Genomic DNA, 14,232 nt, shown 5'->3' with positions numbered 1-14,232 from the left:
GAATAAGCTCCTAAAATGTCTGAGCCAGTGTAATGTACTGACAAAGAACGTAAGCAGCAAGCAAGGGAATCTCAATTTCACCTCTGCTATGAGCTCTCTATGTGGCCTTCAGGAAGCTAGATCTCACAACCTTTGTGATCTCTGGGGGGAAATAACACCGATCTAACTTTCAGAGCTCTTCCGAGAATTATTGAAATAATGTGCATGAAGATCTTGCACACTTCACTGCGTGAACTGCATGTTCCAGCGGTTTCATTTGGCCACAATAGCTGAGTCCACAGAGTGGGCCATCAGCTGGCAGTCTGTTATTTTGCCTGGATCACTGTCTACTTCCTCTTCCCAGAGATGCATCTCTCAGGGCCGGATTGACGTATAAGCTAAACAAGCTATAGCTTAGGGCCCCACTCTCTTGGGGGTCCCCAAAAAAATTAAAGGGGAAAAAGAAATAAATTTCCAAAATATAAGATTTAAAAAAACAAATAAAATAAAACCTGCATACAGTAACAGTGTTGTGTGTTGTGTAGGCTCCTATTTGTTATGTGCAAATGGCTTTAGATACCTATTAGGTCCATAAATAAAGGTAAAGGTAAAGGTAAAGGTACCCCTGCCCGTACGGGCCAGTCTTGCCAGACTCTAGGGTTGTGCGCTCATCTCACTCTATAGGCCGGGAGCCAGCGCTGTCCGCAGACACTTCCGGGTCACGTGGCCAGCATGACAAGCTGCATCTGGCGAGCCAGCACAGCACACGGAACGCCGTTTACCTTCCCGCTGGAAAGCGGTCCCTATTTATCTACTTGCACCCGGGAGTGCTTTCGAACGACGGGAGTGCACCCTGCCGCAGGGATTCGAACCACCGACCATGCGATCGGCAAGTCCTAGGCGCTGAGGTTTTACCCACAGCGCCACCCACGTCCCTGTAGGTCCATAAATTACCATATAGCATATATTCAACACAGAAAACAGCAACAATTTGTTGCTGTTGCTGCCTCTTAGAATTGGTCAATAGCTTTCTATTTCTCCAATATGGAAATACAACCGAAGTAGTAATAAGATTTAAACTCAGTGAGATCATTTCAATTCATTTTTTCACTTTCAGTTTGTATACCACCTTTCTATATTACTATATACAAGGTGGTTTAGAGCAACAAAATACACAAAACGTACAATAGTAATCTGATCCAATACAGAAAGTCATAATAAGACATAACTTTAAAATGAAATGACTTACCTGTATATCAAATAAAGTAATTTTCAATAATATTATAATAGAATAGTAGGGATGGTCAGGGGTCCCTTTACCTTTACCTTTATGCAATAAAAGTAACTCAAAACATCAACGAATAATAATTAAACAGAAATTCACTCTTAACAATCACAATAAATAGCTAATTACTCATTACAGTTCAAAACTGGGTTCAGTGAAGAATTTATGGAGAGGTCTTTGCCTAGCAATTGCCTCTTAGCTTAGACCACCTCTGACACAGAAGAAAGATGAAACTATTTCTGTTATTTGTTTTAATTTTGAGGAATTAGTGGATGCTGCACATGCTAGGGTAGCACAATGTCCTACCTAAAATCCCTTTTTTCTATTTTTCAAAAATATCAGTGAAGTAGTTATTATACTGTTGTTCTTATGTGAGGTAGAATATGATTCAGCCTCTCCCTTCCCACAATGCCAGCAGACTCATGATTGTGACTGTTAGCAATTCTGTTTTAAATTTAAATTTATTGTCTTCTGACATTAAGATCTTGGATTGTAACATCCCCGCACCATGTCTGGTCTCAAGACGTAAATGGAATTCATACAAATTAATTACAAACACAGGAAGGCTATCTGATTTAAATATTCTGCAAAGCTTTCTTTTTGTTGTTGTTTAGTCGTTTAGTCGTGTCCGACTCTTCGTGACCCCATGGACCAGAGCACACCAGGCACTCCTGTCTTCCACTGCCTCCCACAGTTTGGTCAAACTCATGCTGGTAGCTTCGAAGACACTATCCAACCATCTCATCCTCTGTCGTCCCCTTCTCCTTGTGCCCTCCATCTTTCCCAACATCAGGGTCTTTTCCAGGGAGTCTTCTCTTCTCATGAGGTGGCCAATGTATTGGAGCCTCAGCTTCAGAATCTGTCCTTCCAGGGAGCACTCAGGGCTGATTTCCTTAAAAATTGATTGGTTTGATCTTCTTGCAGTCCATAGGACCCTCAAGAGTCTCCTCCAGCACCATAATTCACCATAGCTTTCTTTTAAGGCACAGTAAATGCTAGAAATTCAAGTTTTAAACAAACGGAACAAGAAGAAAAAAATAATCCTGGACTTCCAAACTACAATAAAAATTTTCATCGTTTAAATGGGTTTTGCCAATTAAGATTGGGTTCTGGGAGATGTAGGCTGAAGTGGTAGAATTTAAGTTGAGACATGTGTCAGGGGTTCAGGAGCAGAGGCGAGGGCAAGGGAGGAAACAGAGAGCGAGGGGGAGGAGGCAGAAGAAAGGATGAGTGATGACGACGACCCGAGATCTCCGAGTCTTTCCAGTGAATCAGAAGATTCACAAAAAGGAGCACCAGTGGCCAGGGCAAGGGGGGAGACTAGGGGGACACCCCAGGAAGATAGAGCCAGAGGGGACTCAGAGGGGAGCAGTTGGAAATCGGGACCAGCGTCACCGCCAGAGAGTAGGAAAGAGGAAGAGCGCCAGGGATCAAGCGCTGGCAGCTCGCAACAGGAGGGAGGGCACGAGTCAGGAGTGGCCACACCTTCATCGGGGAGCGAAGTAACGGTTAGACGGAAAGTGGAAGGTTGGGCGCGCGCGCCAAGTTCAAATGCACAGGAAGGTGGCGCAGTAGGCAGCCCGGAAAGGGAGCCAGGTCCTAAAGCCCGGCGCAAGGAGACAGGAGAGTCCGGGGGGTCAGCGTCAGAAGAATCCCGGAAGGAAGAGACCCAGGGGGGCAGAGGGACCCAGAGGAGAACTGTCAGGCGGAAAAGGTGGAGCAGGGCTAGGATATTAAGTTGGTGCGCAAGGGGCGGAGACTCAGACAGAGCTTCGCCGATCTAAGCATAAGACGTAGGGTTGCACGCAGCAGCTCGAGAATGGAGACTGTAACTCAATAAAGACTTTTATTTAACGATCGCTGGCTAGCGTGATCCTCTGTGAGCTAGGATCTGGAAGTAACCCTGACAACATGAATCCTGAGAGAAATGTATACATCCTTTTAACCGCGACAAAGTTATAAAGAGTGGAATGGATTCATTTCTTCTAAGTTCCTTGTTAAACTAGCAGGGTATCAGCAGATATGCCTTATTTTTTTTTGTCTTAATTTCATTAAAGTTGCACACATATAGACCTTGCTATGAACTGGGGAATGTACTTTCTCTGCATCTCATAGTCATGTAAAAAAATTTAATTACTTTGCCCACTTCAATATATTTTATGACATTCATGGGACTCTGCTTACATCCTCTGTTGGCTAATGCAGCACTTGAATGTGTTATACGGATGGCTCAAGGTAATTTTATGAATAGGTTATATGAGCAGATTGTGAAAGGGTACAGTTTCAAATCCTGCGGAGACTTAGCTTTCATTAGCACTTCCATTATTAATATCTACCTTCTTGTTGGGCCATGGATAAATTAATTCTTATTCTTTGAAATTATTTTCCCCTCCCTCATTTTTAAATTGGTGTTGCCTTGATGATTGGGATCGTGGAAGCATTGGGGAAGGCTTTGAAATAACAACCAACTCACTATATATATATATATATATGGGGGTGGCCCTCATTATTTTTATGTTAATTTTGGCTGAATGATCTATGAGAAACTGTGTGTTGGGGAAAGTTTGGGAAGAGTTTAAAACATTCACATCACCCAGCATCCTCGGATTTGGATAAAAAAGAAGACGCCCCATAAAGAGCAACAACAGATTGATACAGGATGTCTCTTCAGCTGTACAGTTGGAACATTAATGGCGCAAATTCCCCGGAAAAACGCAAAAGGATTTTTCATATCTTAAAGAAAGAAAATTTGGACATAATTTGCTTGCAAGAAACCCACGTGACCAGGCTCCACAGGAAGGTGTTAATAAACAAAAGATTAGGCCAAGAATTTATTTCATCAGATAGAGTTAAAAAGAGAGGCGTGGTGATCTACGCTAAGGAGAATTTATCACCAAAATTTCTGTTCAAAGATGAACAAGGAAGAATCCTGGCCATTGAAATACAGACTCAAGGAGAGAAAGTTTTGATATTAGGAATTTATGCACCAAATGAGGGGAAATCAGAATTTTACAAGAAGCTACATGAGACACTACTGGACTATCTGGACTATTCTAACATCATTATGATGGGAGACATGAATGGGGTTGTCTCTACCCTTATGGATAAGTCACAGAACCAGAATTTGACCAAAGATGGAAGACTACCAAAAACTTTCTTTGAACTAACTGACAATATGGATTTAATTGACCTATGGAGGACGAGAAACCCCCTAGGTAAAGAAGGAACTTTCTTTTCTGAGGCCCACCTGTCATGGACAAGAATCGACCAAATTTGGACAACTAGAGGGCTGGCACCTAAGACCACAAAAGTAGAAATCTGCCCAAAGACTTGCTCCGACCATAACGCTCTGAAAATGGAAATTGGATTTACTACTGCCGACTCCTTCAGATGGAAAATGAATGACAACCTGTTAAGAGATCAAGAGATTGTAAAGAAGGCCCAAAAAGCTTTAAAGGACTATTTTGAAATTAACTTGAATACCTCGGTGGAAAAAATAATAATCTGGGACGCAAGCAAAGCTGTTATGAGAGGGTTTCTGATACAACAGAATACGATTAAGAAAAAATTCTGGAATGGGAAAAAGGATAAGATATTGGAGAAGATAAGAGAAGGAGAGAAAAAACTAAGATTGAATCCAAAATCAAAAGAGACTCTAAGAGAAATCAAATTCCACCAATCACAATATTCGAAACTGATTAACCAAGAAGTGGAATGGAAAATTAAACAAATGAAACAAAGATCTTTTGAATCTGCGAACAAATGTGGGAAACTGCTAGCTTGGCAGTTGAAAAAGAGACAAAAATTAAACTATGTTACCAATCTAGAAGTTGAAAGGAAAAATATTCAGAAACCGGGAGAAATTAGAAAGTGTTTCCAGAAATATTTTTAAAAACTCTATACACAAGGACCCGAGGAAGCAATTGAGATAGAACAATTCCTGAAAGACAATGGCCTACCAGAACTATCACAAGAGAAGAGGTCAATCTTGAATTGTAAAATAACACAACAGGAAATTGAGGATGCCATTCAGAACATGCAGTTAGGCAAATCTCCAGGCCCGGATGGACTTACCTCCAAATATTACAGGACGTTAAAAGATTTCTTGATACAACCATTAATGGAGGTTTGTAATCAGATTATGGGGGGAGGGAAGGCACCAGATACGTGGAAAGAAGCATTCATCACATTGATACCCAAAGTGGAAACTGAAAAGACCCAACTTAAGAACTATCGTCCCATCTCACTCCTAAATGTGGATTACAAAATATTTGCAGATATGTTGGCTAATAGATTTTAAAAAGTTCTAAACGAAGTAATTCACAAGGACCAAGCTGGCTTTCTCCCAGGTAGACATCTGTTTGATAATACTAGGAATATTATCGATATTCTGGAACTTTTACAAACAAATATTAACACCAGAGCAGTTTTAATTTTTATTGATGCGGAGAAGGCCTTTGATAATATTTCTTGGAAATTTATGAAGAAAAATTTGGAAGGGATGGGAGTGGGAAGGGGGTTTGAGAATGGAATAGAAGCAATCTATTCAGAACAAAAAGCTAAGTTGATAGTGAACAATGTGGTGACAGAAGAACTTCATATTGAAAAAGGAACACGTCAGGGGTGCCCCCTTTCCCCTTTATTGTTTATTTCGGTCCTGGAGGTTTTGCTGAATATGATAAGGAAGGATCGGCTGGTGCAGGGAATCCAGGTCGGAGCGAAACAATATAAACTGAAAGCATTTGCAGATGACTTGGTTTTAACATTACAGGAGCCAGAATCTAGTACAAAAAGAGTTTTGGAATTGATTCAGAAATTTGGTCGGGTGGCGGGTTTTAAGTTGAATAAACAAAAAACTAAGGTGTTAGGGAAAAACCTGACAGTTAATGAAGCAGAGGGGTTTCAGAGGGAAACAGAACTAAATATTGTTAAAAAAGTGAAATACCTGGGGGTCAATCTCTCTTCCAAGAATTTGAATTTATTTAAAGATAATTATGAGAAATGTTGGTCAGAAGTGAAAAAAGATCTAGAAATTTGGTCAAGATTGAAACTATCCTTGTTAGGCCGAATTGCAGCTATAAAAATGAACGTTTTGCCAAAAATGTTGTTTTTGTTCCAGGCCTTGCAGATTGTGGACAGAGTGGATTGTTTTGGAAAGTGGCAGAAGGACATCTCTAAATTTGTCTGGCAGGGCAAAAAGCCCCGAATAAAGTTTAAAATACTAACTGATGCAAAGGAGAGAGGGGGGTTTGCCCTGCCGGACTTAAGGTTATACTATGAAGCTGCGGCCTTCTGCTGGATGAAAGATTGGATTCTGTTAGAAAACACTGATGTCCTAGATCTGGAAGGCTTTAACAATTCGTTAGGTTGGCATGCGTACCTGTGGTATGACAAGGCAAAAACATTTGGAATGTTTAAAAACCATATTGTCAGAAAAGCAATATTTATGGTCTGGAAAAAATATAAGGACTTATTGGAAAGTAAAACTCCGAGGTGGATATCACCAATAGAGGCCAAGGCTCGGAAAAAACCCAATATGGAGGCCTACTGGCCGAAGTATTGGGAAATAATAGAAAACATTGGAGGTAATTGGAGGTTGCAGAGCTTTGAAAAATTAAAAGGTAAGGTGCAAGATTGGCTACATTATGCCCAAATTAATGAGGTTTTTAAGTTAGACAAAAAAACAGGATTCCAGGTGGAAAAATCGAAACTCGAGACAGAGTTGTTAGAACCAAAGACCAAGTTACTATCGAGAATGTATAACTTGCTGCTTAAATGGAACACTCAGGATGAGACAGTTAAATCAGCCATGATAAAATGGGCTCAAGACATTGGTTACAATATTATGTCTGAGGACTGGGAAAAGTTATGGACCACCGGTATGAGGTTTACGGCATGTAATGCCCTGAAAGAAAACATTATGAAAATGGTATACAGGTGGTACATGACCCCAGTCAAGCTTGCTAAGATTTACCATTTGTCCGATAATAAATGTTGGAAATGTAAGGAGGCTGAAGGGACATTTTTTCATCTTTGGTGGACCTGCCCAAGAGTGAAGGCTTTCTGGGAAATGATCTATAATGAGTTTAAAAAGGTGTTTAAATACACCTTTCCCAAGAAACCGGAGGCCTTTCTTCTGGGCATTGTCGGCCAGAAGGTGTTAAAAAAGGATAGAACCTTTTTTATGTATGCTACAACAGCAGCAAGAATTCTTATCGCCAAGCATTGGAAGACCCAAGATTTGCCCACACTGGAGGAGTGGCAGACGCAATTGATGAACTACATGGAGCTGGCCGAGATGACTGCAAGAATCCGAGACCTGGGAGAAGAGGCAATGGAGGAGGACTGGAAAAAATTTAAAGACTATTTGCAAAAGTATTATAAGTTGTATGAAACATAAGACGTCGTATGATTTGGAACGTTAGCCCCAGCAATGAAATTTAATTATTTATGAAATTGTTAACATTTGTGAAAGAATCAAAGTTTAAATGGGTAAAAATGATATCATGTTATATTTTTTTGGAGTAAATGGAGAATAAGAGATTTAAACTTAAATTGCAACTGAAAATATAAAGAAACACACGAAATAAGGGTATAATTTGCTGATGACTTTATTATCAAGAATGCATTATGCGGGAGATGTGGGGAAGTCCAATGGAAATTTGAAATAAGCTGTTGAATTGGATGTGATTTTTTGTTCTTTTCTCTTTTTTTCTTCTGTTCTGCTTTTTCTTTTGTTCTTTCTGTAATTTGGAAAAATGTAATAAAAATTATTATAAAAAAAAAAAGAGATTTGGGAGAAGAGGCAATGGAGGAGCTTTGGAAAAAATTCAAAGACTATTTGCAAAAGTATTATAAGTTATATGAATCTTAAGATGCCGTATGACTTGAAATGGTAGCCCCAGCAACGAAAGTTGATTATATATGAAATTGGATAATATTTATGAAAGAATCAAAGTTTAAACGGGTAAAAATGACAATATGTTACATTCTTAGAGTAAATGGAAAATAAGAGATTTAAACTTAAACTGCAATTGAAAATACAAAGAAACACACGAAATAAGGTTATAATTTGCTGATAACTTTCTTGTCAAGAATGCACTATGTGGGAGATGCGGGGAAGTCCGATAGAAATTTGAAATAAGTTGTTGAAATGGTTGTGATTTTCTGTTTTTTTCTTTCTTTCTATTCTTTATGTTTTTTCTTTCTTCTGTTCTATCTGTAATTTGGAAAAAACGTAATAAAAATTATTATAAAAAAATAAAACATTCACATCACCCAAAAAATTATATTCCCACCCTAGTGGGAATAGAGCATGGGTAGGCAAACTAAGGCCCCAGGGCTGGATGTGGCCCAATCACCTTCTAAATCCGACCCGTGGACGGTCCGGGAATCAGTGTGTTTTTACATGAGTAGAATGTGTCCTTTTATTTAAAATGCATCTCTGGGTTATTTGTGGGGCATAGGAGTTCATTTTTTTTTTCCTTTCAAAATATAGTCCGGCCCTCCACAAGGTCTGAGGGACAGTGGACCGGCCCCCTGCTGAAAAAGTTTGGTGAGCCCTGTAATAGAGCATGGAAGCAGCACATAAGAAATTGTTCCATTCTCTTCCTCTTCATCGTAAAGCAATTCCCTGTGCTGGTTGACATGGATGGGGAGTCCTACAGTTCCAAAACTGGCATCTCTGCACTGTCGCCCCCTCTGACTCCCACCCCAAATATTTATTATCATGGTAAATAAAGCATGCTAATCATGCACCACAGAAATTAGAAGAAAATAATTGCAAAATGAAACATTTCCAGAGTCTACCTTTGATTGATGCTGACCACTTAATGGTGGCCTGGTTGATTGGAGTCTAATCATTAGTCCCAATTATTTATTAAAAATGCAAATAGGCTGAAGTAGTGAAGCTATACAAGCTGGCCTTCTGGAATGCTTCTTTCTCAAATAAATGGCTTTGTACGAGGCACTGACTAATATTCTCTTCAAGACCATTCTTTCCTACTGCTAATTGGGATAGATGCATCATCACTAACTGCTGCCACAGATTTTATATGTCATAGTTTACTTAGTGAACGTATTATATCTTACGTGTTAAAAATATACCATGTAATTAACTCGGGTTTGGAGATGGATGGTAAGATGGGAAATGGCTTTTCCTTGAATAAGCAGCAAAACGTTCCATCGTTCTTGTGCCCAGGGCACTACAAAATGTGAATATGCCAGCTTTATTGTTGTTGTTGTTTAGTCATTTAGTCGTGTCCAACTCTTCGTGACCCCATGGACCAGAGCACGCCAGGCACTTCTGTCTTCCACTGCCTCCCACAGTTTGGTCAGACTCATGCTGGTAGCTTCGAGAACACTATCCAACCATCTTGTCCTCTGTCGTCCCCTTCTCCTTGTGCCCTCCATCTTTCCCAGCATCAGGGTCTTTTGCAGGGAGTCTTCTCTTCTCATGAGGTGGCCAAAGTATTGGAGCCTCAGCTTCATGATCTGTCCTTCCAGTGAGCACTCAGGGCTGATTTCCTTAAGAATGGATAGGTTATGCCAGCTTTATACAAAGGATTAAAGAAGATCTCTGAACAAAATAGACCCCACTCTTCCCCCAAACACCCAATACATGCACAAATCACTGCTGGCATCAACGGTTGAGATTCTTAGGCAATCCTTTCAAGACTAACCTGCCTGGAGCCCACTCAGGGCTGCACCATATTTAGAAGACTTCTCACAATGCACCCCACAACTTAGGCGGGGAAATAGTGTAGCAGAGGAAGACTAAACAGAATCATTCTACCAGGCTTGCTAGATTTCTCTGGACAAGTTTTCTGTCTCTTGCAGGGAAGTATTCCCACTTGCCTGTTGTCATTGTCCATGGAGTTTTCTTGGCAGGGATACTGGAGTGGCTTGCCGGTTCCTGCTCCAGGTGGATCATGTTTGGTCAAAACTCTCCACTATGACCTGTCCATCTTGGGTGGCCCTGCATGGTATAGCTCATAGCTTCTCTGAGTTATTCAAGCCCCTTCACCACGACAAGGCAGTGATCCATGAAGGGGAGAGCTGGACCATAAAGAAGGCTGATCACCAAAGAATTGATGCTTTTGAATTACGGTGCTGGAGGAGACTCTTGAGAGTCCCATGGACTGCAAGAAGATCAAACCTATCCATTCTTAAGGAAGTCAGCCCTGAGTGCTCACTGCAAGGACAGATCCTGAAGCTGAGGCTCCAATACTTCTCTTCTCATTTCTGACTTATTTATAGCGTCATCCCCCCATGTGTAGATCCACCCTTTATCGAGTGTTTCAAGTGAGCATGGGCATGTTTGAATCAGCCCCAAGGTGCATCTATTAAGTCAGAGATCAATTAAATTCATGCAGTGTATCACGTAATTCAAGGATGGCAAACCTGGGACCCCCTGGACTCAAACTCCTATCAGCCCACTGGAAAATGGGAGTCCTTAGTGTGTAATTCCTACAACAGCCACACATTTTCTGTATTAAACTCTTATTGGTTTTTCACCTTCCTGCAATGCAGCCGCTGTCCATCCCAGAGAATGGGCATGTAAAACAAGATGTGTGCCATGATGGGCTATCTTTTGGGGAATGTTGCCTTCTGGTTTAAGCTTCTGTTACAAATTGTGCAGTGCTGTGCACAGTTCACTCACTGGTATATAGAGCTGTTAAAGGTTTGGCAGGAGATAAAAAAACATGTCAGTGGAAATCCATTACCACGAAGATGGGTTTAAAATAACCCTGCATCTCTCCTGGGAGATTCCTGGCGAACCCAGTTTTCGTTCGTTGACTTGTCCACTGAGCAAATACAAGAGCAAGACTCTGCTTCTTGTATGTACACTAGGACTTAAATAGATCATCTTGTTAAAATCTCTGCACGCTGAAACTCAAAATATCTGCCTTGCTTGCCCACTCACCCCCAGCTTGATCCTGACATTTCAGGGTCAGTGTTTCGTCTCCTGTTTGTCAGGTTAGTATCTGGGCTTATATTAAATCTGTCTTCAGGGCAGTGTGTGCTTGCCCTTAGCCTTCCAGTGTTTGATGAAATCAACTCCACCATTTGGAGGTGGCTTGGTGAGTCTTTGTATTGATGCTGAGTTCTGTATATGGGTTCTATATGAGGAAAAGGTAAAGGTACCCCTGACCATTAGGTCTAGTCATGGACAACTCTGGGGTTGCGCACTCATCTCGCTCTATAGGCCGAGGGAGCTGGCGTTTGTCTGCAGACAGCTTCCGGGTCATGTGGCCAGCATGACTAAGCCGCTTCTGGCGAACCAGAACAGTGCACAGAAGTGCCATTTACCTTCCCGCCGGAGCGGTCCCTATTTATCTACTTTCACTTTGACGTGCTTTTGAACTGCTAGGTTGGCAGGAGCAGGGACCAAGCAACGGGAGCTCACCCCATTGCGGGGATTCGATCCACCGACCTTTTGATAGCCCAAGAGGCTCTGTGGTTTAGACCACAGCGCCACCCGCATGTAAGACTAGGAGGCAAACATGGGAACCTGGGAAGCCTTGGAGAGGAGTGTCTAGTGCAGTACTGGGGAGCCTCTGACCTGCCAGATATCACTGGGCTACAGTCCCCACCATCCATGACCATTCAGCATGCTGGCTGGGGCTGATAAGCCTTTGGAGTCAAACAATGTCTGGAGGGTCATGGCCCACCCAAGACCTAGTTCTACAGCATCCAAAGAGCAAAATCTGAACCTATTCTACTCCAAACCTTGCATTGTTATTTGTACATCTGCACTATGAACATGGGCATTCATGATAGCTGAGTTTGTTAGAGTGTGGGGATGATTGATTGATGATTTTATTATTATTTATACCCAGCCCATCTGGCATGGTTTCCCCAGCTACTCTGAGAGGTTTACAGCACATCTAAAAACATCAAGAATAATGCCAAGGTTGCAGATTTGAGCCCCATATGGACACCTGCATATCCCTGCATATTCAGGCGGTTGGACTAAGTGATCCTCAGGGTCCCTTCCAACTCTACAATTCTATGATGGAGCCTCCTTAAGTAGAAGGGGCAGAGAGAGGCGAAACAGCTGGCTCTCCCTCTGACATTGTTCACCTTCCATATAATCAGCCCAACTTTTATTTGTTAAAAAACTAGTTGAATGAATGAATGAATATGAATGAATGCTGTTTATTTAAAATGGTCTGGAAGATCACCAGATCCATTTACGGGCAGTGTGCTTTGAGATAATACCGTCTGCCATTCTAGGCTGCTTCCAACATATATGAAAACATACTAAAACATGAAAGATTAGAAAACTTCCCTATACAGGGCTGCATTCAGAGGTCTTCTAAAGTTATCGTATTTTTTGCACCATAACACTCACTTTTTTCCTCCTAAAAAGTAAGGGGAAATGTCTGTGCGTGTTATGGCGGGAATGCCTACAGGTTGCATGCCTACGGACTTTCCTCCTCTAAAAACTACGTGCGTGTTATGGTCTGGTGCGTGTTATAGAGCGAAAAATACGGTACTTATCTCCTTGGCTTAGCAGTTGCATAACTCCATATCCTCCAACATTTCTTTGATGAAAATAGGGGCAGCCTAAGGAAAAGCGGGACATTCCGGGTTCAAAACAGAAACCAGGATGACCAGGAAAATTTCTGTAAATCCGGGTCTGTCCCTGGAAAATAGGGACACTTAGAAGGTCTGTGAGAGAAATGTTTAGCCTCTCTCTCTCTCTCTCTCTCTCATGCTTTTTATGGGCATGATCAGTAAAGCAGAAAAGGGAAAGCTCTTGTAAGACAGGAACAAAACTCTATGCTGTAAGAGCTGGTGGGTGAAACTTCGAGTGTGAGTCCTGAACACCAGTGGGGCTGTGAGATGGTTAGTTAGCCCCTGCCTTAATCTGATCTCACTGGGAAGAAATGCCTCTCAATTTCGGTGGGGCTTCCTTCCACATAAATACACCGGTGATTGCAGCTTTAGTAATCTCCTCATTTTGGCTAAACATTTCAGAATTCTCAGATGCCCAAGCCTCCTTATATATTTGGCAGTCTGAGTTTGACTGGGAGAGTTACGTCGAGATTGAAATAATTTTTATAGCTTTCTCTCGTCAGTAGTTTCTCTATTTTTGGTCGTGCCTTCGGGGACCTTCCCCGAAGAATGCGATACAAGTGCTTGAATTGGATTAGATTGGATTTTCAATCATTCATTTATTCATATGCTTGCTCATAACTGGCTGCATCTTGGTTTTCTAAGCCCATTTGTTTACAGCTAGTTTATGGATAAGTAGCACTCTTGTAATCACTTTATTTGTATATGTTGTGCTCTGCAATCCTGCCAGGGTAGGATCTGAATCTATAAGCTGTTTCTCATTATTCTGGTTGCAGACTCTCCATCCTTGCCAGTTTTTGTTTCATTATTTAAAAAGAGAGGAAACATATAGGGGGAAATCACTGGGTAATTCAAACTGTAAAGCTATATTAGTATTAGCATTTCATCTCTACACTTCTGCACTGCAGAGACTCTGGAAAGCAGAATATCCTGATACTCTCACTACAGAATGCAAAGATGCAATCCTTAAAACAATGGGGCTCCTATTTAGCCTAAGCGTTCCAGAGGCAAGTCTAGGGAGTTGACTTCGTCCCCCCAACTGCATTAAAATTATCTCATTTTCTGGAGTTTGAAGACCCTAATCTTATTCTAGGAATTAAATATACAACATATTTTTTTTCTTTGCATAAATTATCTAATTTACATGCTTATGGCCTTGTTCCAGGATGCAACTGTACATGGGGTGACTTTGCCGAGTGATATGTGGTCCCAGAAGGTGGTGCAGAAATGGAGTTACAGTTAAAGATATAAGTTTAATATGCATAGAGTGTGATGTTTGTCAGCATCATATTTAAAATGTTATGCATGGCAGTTTGCATTAGACAAGAGAGTTTTGTCTCTGACAAATGCAGAAAGGAAAGGGGGTGAACGTTTCTATTTAAGGG

Source organism: Podarcis vaucheri, assembly GCF_965113315.1.
Source record: "Podarcis vaucheri genome assembly, chromosome: 10".
Classification (NCBI taxonomy): Eukaryota; Metazoa; Chordata; class Lepidosauria; order Squamata; family Lacertidae; genus Podarcis; species Podarcis vaucheri.
Note: the sequence above shows the minus strand (reverse complement) of the source record.